This window comes from Phocoena sinus, chromosome X, assembly GCF_008692025.1.
Source record: "Phocoena sinus isolate mPhoSin1 chromosome X, mPhoSin1.pri, whole genome shotgun sequence".
NCBI classification, from domain to species: domain Eukaryota; kingdom Metazoa; phylum Chordata; class Mammalia; order Artiodactyla; family Phocoenidae; genus Phocoena; species Phocoena sinus.
The window spans coordinates 54,101,758-54,121,760 of record NC_045784.1 but is presented as its reverse complement, the minus strand read 5'-3'; the positions used below and the strand labels follow the sequence as shown (position 1 = coordinate 54,121,760).

Sequence of the window (20,003 nt, the reverse complement as noted above, 5' to 3'; positions counted from 1 at the left end):
TCTGGGAAGATCCCACATGCTGCAGTGCAGCTAGGCCCACTGAGCCTGCATGTCCAGAACCTGTGCTCCACAAGGGAAGAGGCCACAACTGTGAGAGGCCCATGTACTGCAAAAGAAAAAAAAAAAGAAAGAAGGTAAAATAAAGTAAAATAAAATAAGTTAAATAAAATAAAGTAAATTTATGAAAATAAAAAATAATTATTAAGAAAAAACTTTTTTTAAGTATTAAAAGATAAACAGACAGACAGAACCCTAGGACAAATGGTAAAAGCAAGGCTATACCGACAAAATGTAACACAGAAGCATACATATACACACTCACAATAAGGGGAAAAAATATATATATAGTGGCTTCCAAAGTCCACCTCTTCAATTTGGGATGATTCTTTGTCTATTCAGATATTCCACAGATGCAGGGTACATCAAGTTGATTGTGGAGGTTTAAACCTGTGATCCTGAGGCTGCTGGGAGAAATTTCCCCTTTCTCTTCTTTGTTTGCTCAGCTCCTGGGGTTCAGCTTTGGATTTGGCCCCACATCTGCATAGGTCACCTGAGGGCATCTGTTCTTCGCTCAGACAGGACGGGGTTGAAGGAGCAGCTGATTCGCAGGCTCTGGCTCACTCAGGCTGTGGTAAGGGTGAGGTATGGAGTCCGGGGTGAGCCTGCAGCAGCAGAGGCAGGCCTAATGTTGCACCAGCCTGAGGCACGCTGTGCATTCTCCCAGGGAAGTTGTCCCTGGATCACGGTACTCTGGCAGTGGCGGGCTGCACAGGGTCCCGGGCAGAACAGTGTGGATAGTGACCTGTGCTTGCACACAGGCTTCTTGGTGGCTGCAGCAGCACCATTAGCATCTTATACCCGTCTCTGGTGTCTGCGCTGATGGCTCCAGCTTGCGCCCATCTCTGGAGCTCCTTTAAGTGGCTCTCTTAATCTCCTCTCCTTGCACACCAGGAAGCAAAGAGGCAAGAAAAAGTCTCTTGTCTCTTCGGCAGCTCTAGACATTTTCCTGGACTCCCTCCTGGCTAGCTGTGGCACACTAGCCCCCTTCAGGCTGTGTTCATGCAGGCAACCCCAGTCATCTCCCTGGGATCCGACAGAAGCCCAAGCCTCAGCTTCTAGATACCCACGCCCCGGCTGGTGAGCAGACAAGTCTTTGGGATGGTGAGTGCTGGTTGGCACCGATCCTCTGTGCGGGAATCTCTCCAGCTTGCCCTCTGCACCCCTGTTGCTGCGCTCTCCTCTGTGGCTCCAAAGCTTCCCCCCTCTGCCACCCGCAGTCTCCAACCACGAGGGGCTTTCCTAGTGTGTGGAAACCTTTCCTCCCTCATAGCTCCCTCTCACTGGTGCAGGTCCCATCCCTATTCTTTTGTCTCTGTTTTTCCCTTTTTTTTTTTTTTGCCCTACCCAGGTACGTGGGGATTTTCTTGCCTTTTGGGAGGTCTGAGCTCTTCTGCCAGTGTTCAGCAGGCGTTCTGTAGGCGTTGTTCCACATGTAGATGTATTTCTGATGTATTTTTGGGGAGGAAGGTGATCTCCGTGTCTTACTCTTCTGCCATCTTGCAGCTCCTCCTGGGGACTTTCAATACACCTCTCTCAACATGTATAGATCATCAAGATACAAAATCAATAAGGAATGGATTTGAACAACACTTATAGACTAAAATGGTCCTAAAAGACAGATACAGAACATTCCGTCCACTACCAAAAGAATACACATTCTTTTCAAGTACACATGGAACTTTTTGTAGGATCATAGGTTACGTCAAAAGACAGATGCTAGCAGATTTAAGAAGACTGAAATCATACCAAGTATGTTTTTTCTGACCACAGTGGTATAAAACAAGAAAATAACAGTCCGAAAGCTGGAAAATTCACAAACACATGGAAATTAACACGCTGCTGAACAACCAATGGATCAAAGAAAAAATCGAGAGAAATTTAAATAATATTGATACAAACAAAAATGGAAACACTAAATATCAAAATGTATGGGATGCAGCTAGAGCCATTCTAAAAGGAAAGGTTATAGTTATAAACACACACATCAATGAAAAAAATCTCAACCTGGCTTTACAATTCAAGAAAATAGAAAAGTAATAACAAACTAAGCCCCAAATTAGAAGAGACAAAAAAAAATTAGAGCAGAAATAAATGAAATAAGAAACCAGCAGGAAAAATTAACAAATGTAAGAGTCAGTTCTTTTAATAGATAAAATTATCAAACCCTTCACTAAACTAACCAAGAGAGAATCCAAATAAATAAAATTATAAATGAAAGAAGAGACATTAGAACTTATACCTCAGGAATACAAATGATCAGGAGCAACTATTATGAACAATTTTATGTCAGCATAACTGGATAATGTAGAAAATGGGTAAATTCCTAGAACTCATACAATTTACCAAGACTGAATGATGAAAAAATAGATATATAAATAGACCAATAACAAGTAAGGAAACTGAATTAGTAATCAAATCCTTCCAACAAAGAAAAGCACAGGAGCAGATAGTTTCACTGGTGAATTCCAACAAACATTTAAAGAAGCATTAATCTAATAAGGACCTACTGTATTACACAGGGAACTCTTACTCAATACTCTGTAATGGCCTAGATGGGAAAGGAATCTAAAAAAGAGTGGATATATGTATATGTATAATTGATTCACTTTGCTGTACACTTGAAACAAACACAACATTGTAAATCAACTATACTCCAATAAAAATTTTAAAAAATAACAAAAGCATTAATGCCAAATCTTCTCAAACTCTTCCAAAAAAATTGAAGAGAAGGGAACACTTCCAATCTCAATTTACAAGTCGAGTATTATCCTGATACAAAAGCCAGGTAAGAACACTACAGGCCAATATCCCTGATGAATATAGACGCAAAAATTCTCAGAAAATACTCACAAACTGAATTCACCAGCACACTGAAAGAATAATACACCATGATGAAGTGGATTCATCCCTAGGATGCAAGGATGGCTCAACATAGGCAAAATCAATAAATGTGGTACATCACATTGCCACAATGAAAGACAAATATAATATAACCATCTTAATAGATGCAAGGATATATAAACACAAAGGATGCCTAGCACCAAGCAATGTGATAGACCCAGGGCAGGTAACAACCACCCTGGCATCTAGGAAGAAATATTTTGTTCAACATCCATTCATGATAAAAGTCTCAACAAATTGGTTGTAGAAAGAATGAACCTCAATATAATAAAGGCCATATAAACCAAACCAACAATTAACATCAAACTCAATGTTAAAAGCTTGAAAGCTTTTCCTCTATGATCAGAAACAAGACAATGGTTCCTAATCTCACCACTCCTCTTTAACATTTTACTAGAAGTCCTAGCCAGAGAAATCAGGCAAGAAAAAAAAATAAACTGAATGTGAAAGAAAAAACTAAAATTAGTAGTATTTCAGTACATTAACAACAAATTATCTGAAAATGAAATAAATAAGTCTCAAATGTAGTAGCATTAAAAAGAAGGAAATACTTAGAAATAAATCTAACCACGTGAAAGAGCTATACACTGAAAACAGTAAGACACTGATGAAAGAAATGGAGACACAAACAGTGAAAAGATATTCTGTATTCATGGACTGGGAGAAATAATATTGTTAAAATGTCCATACTACCCAAAGCCATTTACAGATTAAATGCAAACTCTATCAAAATTCCAATGGCAATTTTTACATAAATAGAAAAAAAATCCTAAAATTCATTGTCAAGCACAAAAGATTATGAATAGACACAGAATTCCTGAGAACGAAGAACCAAGCTGGAGGCATCACACCTCTTAATTTCAAACTATATTATAAAGCTATAGTAATCAAGACAGCACAGTACAAGCATAAAAACAGACACATACACCAACGGAACAAAATTGAGATCTGATAAATAACCCAATCATATATGACCATCTAATATTTGACAAGGAGCCAAGAATGCTCACTGGAGAAAAATAATCTCTTCAATAAATGGTGCTGAGTAAATTAGATATTCAAATGCAAGTGAAGGAAATTAGACCCCTATCTTATACCACTCAAAAAATTAACTCCAAATGGATTAAACACCTAAATTTAAGACCTGAAACCATAAAACTCTTAGAAGACAACATAGAGGAAAAAGTTTCTGGACATTGGTCTTGTCGGTGATAATTTGGATATGACACATAAAAGCAAAAGCAACAAAATCAAAATCAAAAGTAAACAATGGGAACTACATCAAACTAAAAACCTTCTGCAAGAGTAACAATCAAAAACATAAAAGACAAAAGTAACAATCACAAACATAAAAAGGCAGACAACTGAATGGGAGAAAATATTTGCAAAATACATGTATAAGTGGTTAATATTCAAAATATATATGGAACGCATACAACTCAATAGCAAAAATAATAATCCAACTAAAATGGGCAAAGGAATTGAATAAACATATTTCCAAAGAATATATTTAAACAGACAACATGAAATATATATGAAAAGGTGCTCAACATCAGTAATTATCAGAGAAATTCAAACAAAACCACAGTGATGAGTTGGGGCATGTTCAGGGTGACATTTATACAATGGAATATTATTGAGCCATAAAAAAGAATGAAATAATGCTATTTGAGGCAACATTGATGGACCCAGAGATTATCATGCTAAGTGAAGTGAGCAAGACAAAGACAAATATCATGTGATATCACTTATATATGGAATCAAGAGAAGTGATACAAATGAACTTATTTACAAAACAGAAACAGACCCACAGACATAGAAAACAAACTTGTGGTTACCAAAGGGGAAGTGGGGGGAAGGATAAATTTGGAGTTTGGGGTTAACATATACACACTACTCTGTATAAAATAGATAACCAACAAGGACCTACTGTATAGCACAGGAAATTATGCTCAATATTTTGTAATAACCTACAATGGAAAAGAATCTGAAAAAAATAGATACACACTTATGTTTAACTGGATCACTTTGCTGTACACCTGAAACTAACACAACATTGTAAATCAACTATAGTTCAATAAAAATTAATCTTTAAAAAACCACAGTGAGGTATCACCTTAAACCTGTTACAATGGCTATTATAAAAAAGACAAGAGACAACAAGTGCTAGTGAGGATGTGGAGAAAAGGGAACCCTAGTACACTGTTGGTGGGAATGTATATTTGTATAGCCTCTATGGAAAACAGCATTCCTCAAAAAAAAAAAGGTTCCTCAAAAAATTAAAAGTACAAATACCATCTGATCCAGAAATTCCACTCCTGTATATATATGCAAAGAAAACAAAAATACTAACTCAAAAAGATATATGCACTCCAAAGTCCACAGTGGCATTATTTACAACAGCCAAGATATGGAAGCAACCTAAGTGCCCATCAACTGATGAATGATATATACTCAATGGTATTTTGCTTCATAAAGTAAATCAGACAGAGAAAGATAAGTACTGTATGTTTTCATTTATATGTTGAACCTAAAATTTAAAATAGACCAGGCACTGCTGGGGGCCCATGGACACCTAAGGGGATGGGAGGAACAAACCAGTAGGATGTGGGTGGAGGGAGGGGGGAGGAGAAGTGGAGGCGAGATGGGACCAGTGTCCCTGAGGGGGGGTGAGGGGAGGGGAGGGGTTACCATTCTCGAGACGGGCCCACCCAAAGTGAGGGGATTAGCTGGGAGAGGAAGAGACCCTCGGGGAATGGGGGATTAGAAGGGAACTTGGCCAGAGATTCCCCCACCCACTTGGGCCCTCAAGAGCCTGCTGAGGTCCCAGGACTGATCTTCCACACTCTGAGAACCACTCTGGCTGCACTAAGCCTAATCCTGCCCCCAACCCCCACATAAGGCCTTATCACTGCACTCAACACTCTGAGGCCCCCTCTTGTCCTGGAGCCATTTCTCGACTGAGGGTCTTCAGCCTAGGCCCAGCCCCTGCCTAAACCCCACACCTGCCTAAGCACCACCCTGCCTAACCTCCACCCCAAAAGCCAAGGCTTTTTCTGGCCCTTTTAAAACAAACTTTTAGGCTATGGTTCTGTGTTCCTTGTTGTTTCATTTATATTTTTTCCAATAATTTTTTTTATTTTTCTAATTTTATTTTATTTTTTATTCTTTGTTACTGTTGTGCTCCTTCTGGTTTGTTCCCCCCTCCATTTTTTTTGTTTGTTTTACCTTGTTGTTGTTTCACTTATATTTTTACTTTTTCTAATATATTTTTTAATTTTTCTAACTTTATTTTTTATTCTTTGTTATTGCACTGCTCCTTTTTTTTTTTTTTTTGCCACTTTACATGGCTTACAGGACCTTGGTTGCCAGACGAGGGGTCAGGCCTGAGCTCCTGTGGTGGGAGTGCTGAGTTCAAACCACTGGACTAAGAGAGAACTTCAGACCAGAGGAAATATTGAGTGAGGTCTCCTGGAGGTCCTCATCTCAGCACCAAGACCCAGCTCTAACCAACTGCCCACAAACTCCAGTGCTGCATACCTCAAGCCAAACAACCAGTAAGACAGGAACACAGTCCCACCCATTAAAAAAAATTACAGGCAAAGGAGCAAGGTAAATACCTACAAGATCAAATAAATGAGAAGGAAATAGGCAACCTACCTGAAAACAAATTCAGAGTAATGATAGTAAAGATGACCCAAGATCCCAGAAATAGAATGGAGGCAGAGATAAATAAAATACAACAAATATTTTAAAAAGAACTAGAAGAACTAAAGAACAAACAGAAAGTGATGAATAACACAATAACTGAAATGAGAAATATACTAGAGGGAATCAACAGCTGAATAACTGAGGCAGAAGAACGAATAAGTGAGCTCAAAGATAGAATGGTGGAAATAACTGCCATGGAGCTGAATAAAGAAAAGAGAATGAAAAGAATTGAGGACAGCTTCAGAGACTTCTGGGACAACATTAAAAGCATCAATATTCAAATTATAGGGGTCCCAGAAGAAGAAGAGAAAGAGAAAGTGTCTGAGAAAATATTCAAAGAAATTATAGTCAAAAATTCCCTAACATGGGAAAGAAAATAGTTAACCGACTCCAAGAAGTGCAGAGAGTCCCAGGCAGGATAAACCCAAGGAGAAAAATACTAAGACACATAATAATCAAACTAACAAAAATTAAATACAAAGAAAAAGTATTAAAAGCCGCAAGGGAAAAATCAATAAATAACATACAAGGGAATCCCATAAGGTTATCAGTTGCTTTTCCAGCAGAAACTCTGCAGGCCAGAAGGGAGTGGCAGGATATATTTAAAGTGATGAAAAGGAAACACCTACAACCAAGATTACTCTACCCAGAAAGGATCACATTCAGATTCAAAGAAGAAAACAAAAACTGTGCAGACAAGCAAAAGATAGGGAAATTCAGCACCACCAAACCAACTTTCCAACAAATGCTAAAGGAACTTCTCTAGCTGGGAAACACAAGAGAAGAAAAATATCCACAAAAACAAACCTGAAACACTTAAGAAAATGGTAATAGGAATATACATATTGATAATTACCTCAAATGAAAATGGAATAAGTGCTCCAACCAAAAGACACAGACTGTCTGAATTAATACAAAAACAAGACCTGTATATATGCTGTCTATGAGAGACCCACATCAGACCTACAGACACATACAGACTGAAAGTGAGGAAATGGAAAAAGATATTCCATGCAAATAGAAAATACAAGAAAGCTGGAGTAGCAATACTGTTATCAGATAAAATAGACTTTAAAATAAAGACTGTTACAAGAGATAAGGAAGGAAACTAAAACATGATGTAGGGATCAATCCAAGAAAAAAATATAACAATTAGAAATATTTAAGCACCTAGCAGAGGAGCACCTCAATATGTAAGGCAAATGCTAACAGCCATAAAAGGGAAAATTGACAGTAACACAATAATAGTGGGGAACTTTAACATCCCACTTACACCAATCAACAGACCATACAGAAACAAAATTAATGAGGAAACACAATCATTAAATAACACAATAGTCCAGATAGATTTAATTGATACTTATAGGACATTCCATCTGAAAGCAAGAGAATGCACTTTCTTCTCAAGCACACATGGAACATTCTCCAAGATAGACCACATCTTAGGTCACAAATCAATCATCAGAAAATTTAAGAAAACTTAAATTGTATCAAGAATCATTTCTGACCAAAACACTATGAGATTAGAAATCAATTACAGGAAAAAAAACTGTAAAAAACCCACAAACACAAGGAGGCTAAACAGTGTGCTGCTAAATAACCAAAAGATCACTGAAGAAATTAAAGAGGAAATAAAAAATACCTAGAAACAAATGACAATGAAAACATGATGACCCAAAACCTATGGAACACAGAAAAAACAGTTCTAAGAGGTAAGTTTACAGCAATAAAATCTCACCTCAAGAAACAAGAAAAATCTCAAATAAACAATCTAAACTTACAACTAAAGCAACTAGAGAAAGAACTAAGAAAATCTAAAGTTAGAAGAAAAGAAATCATAAAGATCACAGCAGATATAAATGAAATAGAAATGAAGCAAAAATAGCAAAGATCAGTAAAACTAACAGCTGGTACTTGGAAAAGATAAACAAAATTGATAAACCTTTAGCCAGACTCATCATGAAAAAGAGAGAGAGGACTCAAATCAGCAAAATTAGAAATGAAAAAGGAGAAATTACAACTGACAACACAGAAATAAAGGGATCATAAGAGACTACTACAAGCAACTATATGCTAATAAAACAGACAACCTTGAAGAAATGGACAAATTCTTGGAAAGGTACAACTTTCCAAGACTGAATCAGGAAGAATTAGAAAATATGAACAGAACTATCACAAGTAATGAAATTTAAACTATAATTTAAAAACTTCGAACAAACAAAAGTCCAGGACCAGATGGCTTTACAGACAAACTCTATCAAACATTTAGAGAAGAGCTAACACCTATCTTACTCAAACAGTTCCAAAAAACTGCAGAGGGAGGAAGATTCCAAAATTTGTTCTATTAGTCCACCATCACGCTGATACTGAAATGAGACAAATATATCACAAAAAAAGAAAATTACAGTCCAAAAAATCTAATGAACATAGATTCAAAAATCCTGAACAAAATACTAGCAAACAGAATCCATCAACACATTGAAAAGACCATACATCATGATCAAGAGGGATTTCCCCCAGGAATGCAATGATTCTTCAACATATGCAAATCAACCAATGTGGTACACCATATTAACAAATTAAAGAATAAAAACCATATGATCAGCTCAATTGATGGAGAAAAAGGGTTTGACAAAATTCAACACCAATTTATGATAAAAACTCCCCCAAAAGTGGGCACAGAGGTAACCTATCTTAACAAAATAAAGGCCATATAAGACAAATCCACAGCAAACATCATTCTCAGTAGTGAAAAACTGAAATAATATCCTCTAAGATCAGGAAAAAGACAAGGATCTCCACTCTTGCCACTCTAATTCAACATAGTTTTGAAAGTCCTAGCCATGGGAATCAGAAAAGAAAAATAAAAGGAATCCAATTTGGAAACCAAGAAGTAAAGCTGTCACTGTTTGCAGATGACATGATACTATACATAGAAAATCCTAAAGATGCCAACAGAAAACTACAAGAACTAATCAATGAATTTGGTAAAGTAGCAGGATGCAAAATTAATGCACAGAAAACTCTTGCATTCTACACACTAAGAACGAAAGACCAGAAAGAGAAATTAAGGAAACACTCCATTTACCACTGCAACAAAAAGAATAAAATACCTAGGAATAAAGCTACCTAAGGAGGCAAAGACCTGTACACAGAAAACTATAAAACACTGATGAAAAAATCAAAGATGACATAAAAAGATAGAGAGGTATACCATGTCCTTGGATTGGAAGATTTGATATTGTGAAAATGCCTATACTACTCAAAGCAATCTATAAATTCTATGCAATCCCTATCAGATAACCAATGCCATTTTTCACAGAATTAGAACAAAAAAATTTTACAATTTATATGGAAACACAAAAGATGCTGAAGAGCCAAAGCAATTTTGAGACGGAAAAACGGACCTAACAAAATAAGGCTCCCTGACTTCACACCATACTACAAAGCTATAGTAATCAAGAGAGTATGGTACTATAATAAAAACAGAAATATAGATCGATGGTACAGGACAGAAAGCCAGAGATAAACCCACACACGTATGGCCAGCTAATCTATGACAAAGGAGGCAAGAACATACAATGGAGAAAAGACAACTTCTTCAATAAGTGGTGCTGTCAAAACTGGACGGCAACATGCAGAAGAATGAAATTAGAACAAACACTAAAATCATACACAAAGATAAAATCATAATGGATTAAAGCCTTAAATATAAAGGCAGACACTATAAAAGTCTCAGAGGAAACATAGGAAGAACACTCTTTGACATAAATCAGAGCAAGATCGTTTCTGACCCACCTCCTACAGTAATGAAAATAAAAACAATAAGAAACAAATGGTACTGAATTAAACTTAAAAGCTTTTGCACAGCAAAAGGAAACCATAAAAAAGATGAAAAGACAAGCCTCAGGATGTGAAAAATATTTGCAAATGAAGCAACTTACAAAGGATTAATCTCCAAAATACACAAAAAGCTCATGCAGCTCAATATCAAAAAGCAAACAATCCAATGAAAAAATGCGTGGAAGATCTCAGCAGACATTTCTCCAAGAAGATATACAGATGGCCACCAAACACATGGAAAGATGCTCAACATCGCTAATCATTAGAGAAATGCAAAGCAAAACCACAGTGAGGTATCAACTCACTCTGGTCAGAATGGCCATCATCAAAAAATCTACAAACTACAAATGCAGGAGAGGATGTGGAGAGAAGTGAATCCTCTTAGTCTGTTGGTGGTAATGTAAATTGATACAGCCACTGTGGAGAACAGTATGGAGGTTCCTTAAAAAACTAAAAATAGGGCTACCATATGACATGGCAACCCCACTCCTGGGCATATAGACAGAGAAAACCATAATTCAAAAACACACATGCAGGGGGAGAACTTCAAGACAGCAGAGGAGTAAGATGTGGAGATCACCTTCCTCCCCACAAATACATGAAAAATACATCTACCTGTGGAACAACTCATAGAGAACACCCACTGAATGCTGGCAAAAGAACCTCAGACTTCCCAAAACACAAGAAAATCCCCACGTACCTGGGTAGGGCGAAAGAAAAAATAAAAATAAAAAACAGAGATAAAAGAATAGGGATGAGACCTGCACCTCTGGAGGGAGCTGTGAAGGAGGAAACATTTCCTCACACTAGGAAGCCCCTTAAATGGTGGACTCGGGGCTTGGGAGGGCAGCTTCAGAGCCATGCAGGAGAGTGCAGCAACAGGGGTGCAGAGGGGAAAGTGGAGAGATACCCGCACAGAGGATCAGTGGCAACCAGCACTCACCAGCATGAGAGGCTTGTCTGCTCACCGCTGGGGCAGTTGGGGGCTGGGAGCTGAGGCTCAGGCTTCAGAGGTCAGATCCCAGGGAGAGGGCTGGAAATGGCTGTGTGAACAGAGCCTAAAGGGGGTTAGTGCACCACAGCTAGTCGGGATGGAGTCTGGGAAAAATCTGGACCTGCCTAAAGGCAAGAGACCACTGTTTTGGGGTGTGTGAGGTGAGGGGATTCCTTCCCTGTCTGCCCCCAGAAGGCAGAGCACTGCCTAAACAAGGTCCAGAGACGGGCATGGGCTGTGCCTATCAGCCTGGAATCCAGAGACGGACATGAAATGCTAACGCTGTTGCTGCAACCACCAAGAAACCTGTGTGTAAGCACAGGTCACTATCCACACTTCCCCAGGAAGCCATGCAGCACGCCACTGCCAGGGCCCCGTGATCCAGGGACAAGTTTCCTGGGACAACACTTGGTGCACCTCAGGCTGTTGCAATGTCATGCTGGACTCTGCCACTGCAGGCTCGCCCCACATTCTAATTATAACTACTGTACCCCTGCCTGGCCTGGCCTGAGTGAGCCAGAGACCCTTAATCAGCCTCTCCATTAACTCCTTCCTGTCTGGGTAGGAACAGAGGCCTAAAGACAACCTACATGTAGAGGTGGGGCCAAAACCAAAGCTGAATCCCAGAAGCTGTGCAGCCTCAGGAGCAGCTGATTAAATTCCCACAGTCAACTTGATGTACCCTGCATCTGTGGAATACCTAAATAGACAATGAATCACCCCAAAATTGAGGCAGTGGAATTTGGGAGTAACTGTAGACTTGGGGCTTGCTGTCTGTGGCTGATCTGTTTCTGATTTTTATGTTTATCTTAGCATAGATTTTAGCACTTGCTATCATTGGTGAATTTGTTTATTGATTTGGTTGCTCTTTACTTTCTCTTTTCCTTTCCATTTTTCCCTTTTAAATTATTATTAAATTTAAATAATTTAAAGATATATTTACTTTTCTTTCTTTTTTCCTTCCTTTTCTTCTGAGCCATGTGGCTGACATGGTCATGGTGCTCCATCCTGGTGTCAGGCCTGAGCCTCTGAGGTGGGAGAGCCGAGTTCATGACACTGGACAACCAGAGACCTACCAGCCCCACGTAATATCAAACAGTGAGAGCTCTGCCAGAGATCTCCATCTCAATGCTAAGACCCAGCTACACCCAACAGTCAGCAAGTTCCAGTGCTGCATGCTGCATGCGAAACAACTAGTGAGACAGAAACACAACACCACCCATTAGCAGAGAGGCTCCCTAAAATCATATAACTTCACAGACACACCAAAACAAACAACTGGATGTGGTGCTACCCACCACAAAGACAAGTTCCAGCCCTACCCACCAGAACACAGGCACCAGTCCCCTCCACCAGGAAACTAACACAACCCACTGAACTGACTTCACCCACTGGGGACAGACACCAAAAACAATGGGATTGACAAACCTGCAGCCTGAAAAAAGGAGACTCCAAACAGAGTAAGTTAAACAAAACGATAAGATAGACAAATATGCAGCAGATGAAGAAGCAAGGTAAAAACCCACCAGACCAAATAAATGAAGAGAAAATAGGCAGTCTACCTGAAAAAGAATTCAGAGTAATGATAGCAAAATGATCCAAAATCTTGGAAATAGAATGGAGGAAATACAAGAAACGTTTAACAAGGACCTAGAAGAACTAAAGAGCAAACAAACCATGATGAACAACACAATAAATGAAATTAAAAACTCTCTAGAAAGAATCAAGAGCAGAAACTGAGGCAAAAGAACGGATAAGTGACCTAGAAGATAAAACAGTGGAAATAACTACTGCAGAGCAGAATAAACAAAAAAGGATGAAAAGAATTGAGGACAGACCTCTGGGACAAAATTAAATGCACCAACATTTGAATTATACGGGTCCAAGAGAAGAAGAAAAAAAGAAAGGGTCTGAGAAAATATTTGAGGAGATTATAATTGAAAACTTCCTTAACATGGGAAAGGAAATAGTCAATCCATCCCAGGAAGTGCAGAGAGTGCATACAGGATAAACCCAAGTAGAAACATGCAAGATACATATTAATCAAACTATCAAAAATAAAATACAAATAAAAAATATGAAAAGCAGCAAGGGAAAAACAAGTAACATACAAAGGAATCCATATAAAGTTAATAGCTGATCCTTCAGCAGAAACTCTGCAAGCCAGAAGGGAGTGGCAGGATATATTTAAAGTGAAGAAAGGGAAAAACCAATAGCCAAGATTACTCTACCCAGTAAGGATCTCATTCAGATTAGAAAGAGAAATTAAAACCTGTACAAACAAGCAAAGGAGAATTCAGCACCACCAAACCAGCTTTATGACAAATGCTAAAGGAACTTCTTTAGGCAGGAAACAGAGAAGGAAAAGACCTACAATATCAAACTCAAAACAAGTAAGAAAATGGTAATAGAAATATACATATTGATAATTACCTTAAGTATAAATGGAATAAATGTTCCAGCAAAAAGACACAGACTGGCTGAATGGATACAAAAACAAGACCCATATATATGCTGTCTAGAAGACACCCACTTTAGAACTAGGGACACATACAGACTGAAAGTGAGGGGATGGAAAAAGATATCCCATACAAATGGAAATCAAAAGAAAGCTGGAGTAGCAATTCTCACATCAGACAATAGAGACATTAAAATAAAGACTATTACAAGAGACAAAGAAGGACAATACCTAATGATCAAGGGATTAATCCAAGAAGAATATATAACATTTGTAAATATTTATGCACCCAACATAGGAGCACCTCAATACATAAGGCAAATACTAACAGCCATAAAAGGGGAAATCGACAGTAACACAATCATAGTAGGGGACTTTAACACCACACTTACACCAATGGACAGATCATCCAAAATGAAAATGAATAAGGAAACACAAGCTTTAAATGATACATTAAACAAGATGGACTTAATTGATATTTATAGGACATTCCATCCAAAAACAACAGAATACTTTCTTCTCAAGTGCTCGTGAAACATTCTATGGGAAATATCATATCTTGGGTCACCAAATAAGCCTTGGTAAATTTAAGCAAGTTGAAATCATATCATGCATCATTTCTGACCACAGCACTATGAGACTAGATATCAATTACAGGAAAATAAAACTGTAAAAAATACAAAAACATGGAGGCTAAAAAATATATGATTAAATAACCAAGAGATCACTGAAGAAATCAAAGAGAAAATCAAAAAATACCTAGAAACAAATGACAATGAAAACACAACAACCCAAAACCTGCAGGATGCAGCAAAAGGAGTTCTAAGAGGGAAGTTTATAGCAATACAATCTTACCTCAAGAAACAAAAAACTTTCCAAATAAGAAACCTAACCTTACACCTAAAGCAATTAGAGAAAGAAGAACCAAAAAAACCCCAAAGTTAGCAAAAGGAAATAAATCATAAAGATAGGATCAGAAATAAATGAAAAAGAAATGAAAGAAAAAATAGCAAAGATCAATAAAACTAAAAGCTGGTTCTTTGAGAAGATAAACAAAATTGATAAACCATTAGCCAGACTCATGAAGAAAAAAAAGGAAAAGACTCAAACCAACAGTATTAGAAATGATGAAGAAGTAACAACTCACACTGCAGAAATACAAAAGATCATGAGAGATTACTACAAGCAACTACATGCCAATAAAATGGACAAGCTGGAAGAAATGGACAAATTCTTAGAAAAGCACAACCTTCTGAGACTGACCCAGCAAGAAATAGAAAATATAAACAGACCAAACACAAGCACTGAAATTGAACCTGTGTTCAAAAATCTTCCCACAAACAAAAGCCCAGGACCAGATGGCTTCACAGGTGAATTCTATCAAACATGTAGAGAAGAGCTAACACCTATCCTTCTCAAACTCTTCCAAAATATAGCAGAGGGAGGAACACTCCCAAATTCATTCTATTAGGCCACAATCACCCTGATACCAAAACCAGAAAAAGATGTCCCAGAGAAAGCAAACTACAGGCCAATGTCACTGATGAACATAGATGCAAAAATCCTCAACAAAATACTATCAAACAGAATCCAACTGCATATTAAAAGGATCATACACCATGATCAAGTGGGGTTTATCCCAGGAATGCAAGGATTCTACAATATATGCAATATGTACAATACAATACAATATATGCAAATCAATGTGATACACCATCTTAACAATTTGAAGAAGAAAAAACATATGATAATATCAAGAGATGCAGAAAAAGCTTTCAAGAAAATCCAACACCCATTTCTGATAAAAAAATCTCCAGAAAGTAGGCATAGAGGGAACTTAACGCAACATAATAAAGGCCATATATGACAAAGCCATGGTCAACATCGTTCTCAATGGTGAAAACTGAAACCATTTCCTCTAAGATCAGGAACAAGACAAGGTTGCCCACTCTCACTGCTATTATTCACCATAGCTTTGGAAGTTTTAGCCACAGCAATCAGAGAAGAAAAATAAATAAAAGGAATCCAAATTGGAAAGAAGAAATAAAACTATCACTTTTTGCAGATTACATGATTCTATACATAGAGAATCCTAAAGATGCTTCCAGAAAACTAGAACTAATCAATGAATTTGGTAGAGTAGCAGGATACAAAATTAATGCACAGAAATCTCTGGCATTCCTATACACTAATGATGAAAAATCTGAAAGAGAATTTAAAGAAACACTCCCATTTACCACTGCAAAAAAAGAATAAAATACCTAGGAATAAACCTACCTAAGGAGACAAAAGACCTGTTTGCAAAAACTATAAGACACTGATGAAAGAAATGAAAGTTGATACAAACAGATGGAGAGATACACCATGATCTTGGATTGGAAGAATCAACATTGTGAAAATGACTATAGTCTTCAAAGCAAACTACAGATTCAGTGCAATCTCTATCAAATTACCAATTGCATTTCTCACAGAACTAGAAAAAAAAGTTTCACAATTTGTATGGAAACACAAAAGACCCCGAATAGCCAAAGCAATCTTGAGAAAGAAAAATGGTGCTAGAGGAATCAGGCTCCCTGACTTCAGACTATACTATAAAGCTTCAGTAATCAAGACAGTATGGTACTGGCACAAAAATAGAAATATAGTTCAATGGAACAGGATAGAAAGCTCAGAGATAAACCCACACACATATGGTCACCTTATCTTTGATAAAGGAGGCAAGAATATACAATGGAGAAAAGAAAGCCTCTTCAATAAGTGCTGCTGGGAAAACAGGAGAGCTACATGGAAAAGAATGAAATTAGAACACTCCCTAACATTTTATAAAAAAGTACACTCAAAATGGATTAAAGACTTAAATGGAAGTCTAGACACTATAAATGTCTTAGAGGAAAACATAGGCAGAACACTCTATGACATAAATCACAGTAAGATCCTTTCTGACCTATCTCCTAGAGAAATGGAAATAAAAGCAAAAATAAACAAATGGGACCTAATCAATTTTAAAAGCTTTTGCACAGCAAAGGAAACCATAAACAAGATGAAAAGACAACCCTCAGAATGGGAAAAAAATATTTGCAACCAAGCAACTGACAAATGATTAATCTTCAAAGTATACAAACAGCTCATACAGCTAATGACAATACAAAATGACTTATTAAAGGTAAGATCAGAACAACAACAAAAAATCCACATAAGTAATGGGTTCACTCTTTTGGGCCTACGGTATCATATTATCAGATTAAAAAAGCGGAACTACTAAGTTCTATTTTGTTACATTTTCTCTTCAAAGAAGAATTATTATCAAGCTAGATAGAGCAGACAAACATGGTTATGAGAGAACTGAAGTGCATTATGATAGGTGAGGAAAGAGTAAGAGAACAACTAGCTGTTGTAAAATAAATCAAACTTCCAGAACCAGACACATTATAAACTAGGACACCGAAATAAACTACTGGACTGAAAATAGAAGAGGTGCTGGAACACTGGATATATGGTTTTCTGGTTTTATAAAAAGGAGGGAGATAAAAAACAAAAACTTTATAAACTCTAGTAAGGTGAAAGTAATATGAAGTCCCACAAAATTCTAGAATGAATTACTAAACAGATGGTTCATGAATAACCTAGAAAGAAAATTAGTGTTTAAAAATCCAATAAAACTAGTATTTCCAAATCAAATTCTACTGGTTGGATTATTAGACTGAAAGATATGCCAGAATTATGGTGTATCTTGTTCAGTTAAATATTTGACAAATTTCTCATGACACCCCAAAGTTAGAGCAGTTTGGTAGATTTGTAACTGGCAGAATCCAAAGAAAATAATATAATTAATAAATTGATATCAACTTGGAAAAAAGTAACTAGGAACACACCAGTAAGGCCTCCATTCTTGGCCTTTTTTCTTCAATAATTTTAACAATTTATGGACAAAATGAGATACTTACAAAATCTGAGTTGGATGGCTAGAAGGATGCATAAGGCAACATGATGTAGTACAATGGTTCTCAATATTTTGGGTCTCATGACCCCTTTACATTCTTGAAAAGTTTAGAGAACCTCAGAACTTTTTAAAATGTATATTCTACCAATAGTAACCATATTAGGACTGAGAAAATTTTTAAAGTTTTAATATATTTAAAATAACTATAATAAACCCATTACATGTTAATATAAATTACATTTTTATGAAAAAAATAAGCACCTTTAAAAATAACTGTATTTTACAAAACAAAAAAAAAATGAGAATAGCACTGTTCTATACTTTTGCAAGTCTCTTTAAGGTATGGCTTAATAGAAGACAGCTGGATTCTCATATCTGCTTCTGCATTCAAATCTGCTGCAAAATGTTGTTTGGGTTGAAATTTATGAAGAAAATTCCAGATATGTAATTGGAAAAAGGTGGAATATTTTAATATCCTTTTCAGATAGTCCTGGATAATCTTTGATGCTATACCAAAATTCAACAAATGATAGTTTCTTAAAGGTTCGTTGCAATGTGGAATCTTAACTATATCAATTACCTTTTTTTGAAGGTTAAAAATCTTTTTATTTAGAAAAAGTAGAAATGATTGTATGATAATTTGAACAGCTAGGTTTTATAAGAAATAACCTGAAAATTCCCTTTTGATATCCTCCAACAGTTGAGTTCTATTACATGTGCCTTGTTCTTTCTTCAGACCTGAAAAAATGTAAAATTGATTTTTCAACACATGATTATTTTTCCCTTTTCCATGTTTAGAAATACTTATAATCCCTCAGATAGTTCCTTTTGGAATAAACTTTCCTCTTCTCACCCAGCCAGCTCCAGTGGGTTCACCTTTATAGGCTCTGGGACCAGGACAGAAGGTAAGTCATGTGAATGTTTCTTCACTGGGCTCAATGGCCTTTTATTGTTCTATCACATTAAAATTTGTTGATTTGTCTTGCACTTTGTCTCATGCATTTTGAAGTTTTGTTGTTAGGCACATACACATTAAGAATTCTTATGCCTTTGTGGGGAATTGATCCCTTTATCATTATGTAATGCCCCACTTTATCCCTGATAATTTTCCTTGCTCTCAAGTCAGCTCTGTCTAAAATTAATATACCTACTCCAGTTTTCTTTCGATTAGTGTTAGCATGGTGCATCTTTCTCCATTCCTTTATATTTAATCTATATGTGTCTTCATATGATTCTATTTCTCTCCTTTCTTAGCCTATTGATTAACTTTTTTTTTAGTGGTTGCCCCAGAGTTTGCAATGTACATTTATAACTAATCCAAGTCCACTTTTCAAATAACACTATATGGCATTACAGGTAGCACACCATCTATTTAGTAATTCATTCTAGAATTTTGCTGTGATTTCATACTACTTTCTCCATTCTAGTGAGTAATAACAAAGTATTCCTAATTCGTCCCTCTTATTCCTTGTATCATTGTTGTCATTCATTTTGCTTAACCATTTTGCTTAACAAGCTATAATCATCATATACATCATTGATATTATTTTGAGCAAACTCTTATTTGTTAGATAAAGTAATAAGAAAGATAAAAGTCTTTACTTTAACTTCATTTATTTCTTCTCCATTGCTCTTACTTTATACAGATTCAAGTTTCTAACCTATATCATTTTCCTTCTCTCTTAGTCTTTCTTACGAGGCAGAGCTAATGAAAACAAACTTCCTCGATTTTTGTTTATCTGAGAAAGTCTTTATTTCTCCTTAACTTTTGAAGGACAATTTTGCAGGATACAGAATTCTAGATTGGTGTTTTTCTTTTCTCTAAACTCTTTAAAGATTTAAATCCACTCTCTTCTTGTTTCCATTGATTCTGACTAGAACTCTTATCTTTGTTCCTTTATTGGTCAGGTGTTTTTTTCCTTGGGCTTCTTTCAGGAGTTTTTCTTTATCTTTGATTTTCTTCAGTTTGAATGTAATATGCCTACATGTAGGGATATGGGGGAGGTTTGTTGTTGTTTTGGTTTTGTCTTTGTTTTTCATTAATCTTGCTTGCTGTTCTCAGAGCTTCCTGGATCTGTGGTGTGGATTCTTATATT

General features: G+C 36.7%; 1 non-coding gene across 1 annotated transcript; it reads right to left on the bottom strand.

Annotated features, from left to right (window-relative positions):
- Positions 1–18,716: 18,716 nt before the first annotated feature.
- On the bottom strand, positions 18,717–18,842 carry LOC116748171. Its single transcript, XR_004348184.1, has one exon. It is a non-coding gene; the product is annotated as a small nucleolar RNA SNORD22 (small nucleolar RNA).
- Between the last annotated feature and the right edge of the window lie 1,161 nt (positions 18,843–20,003).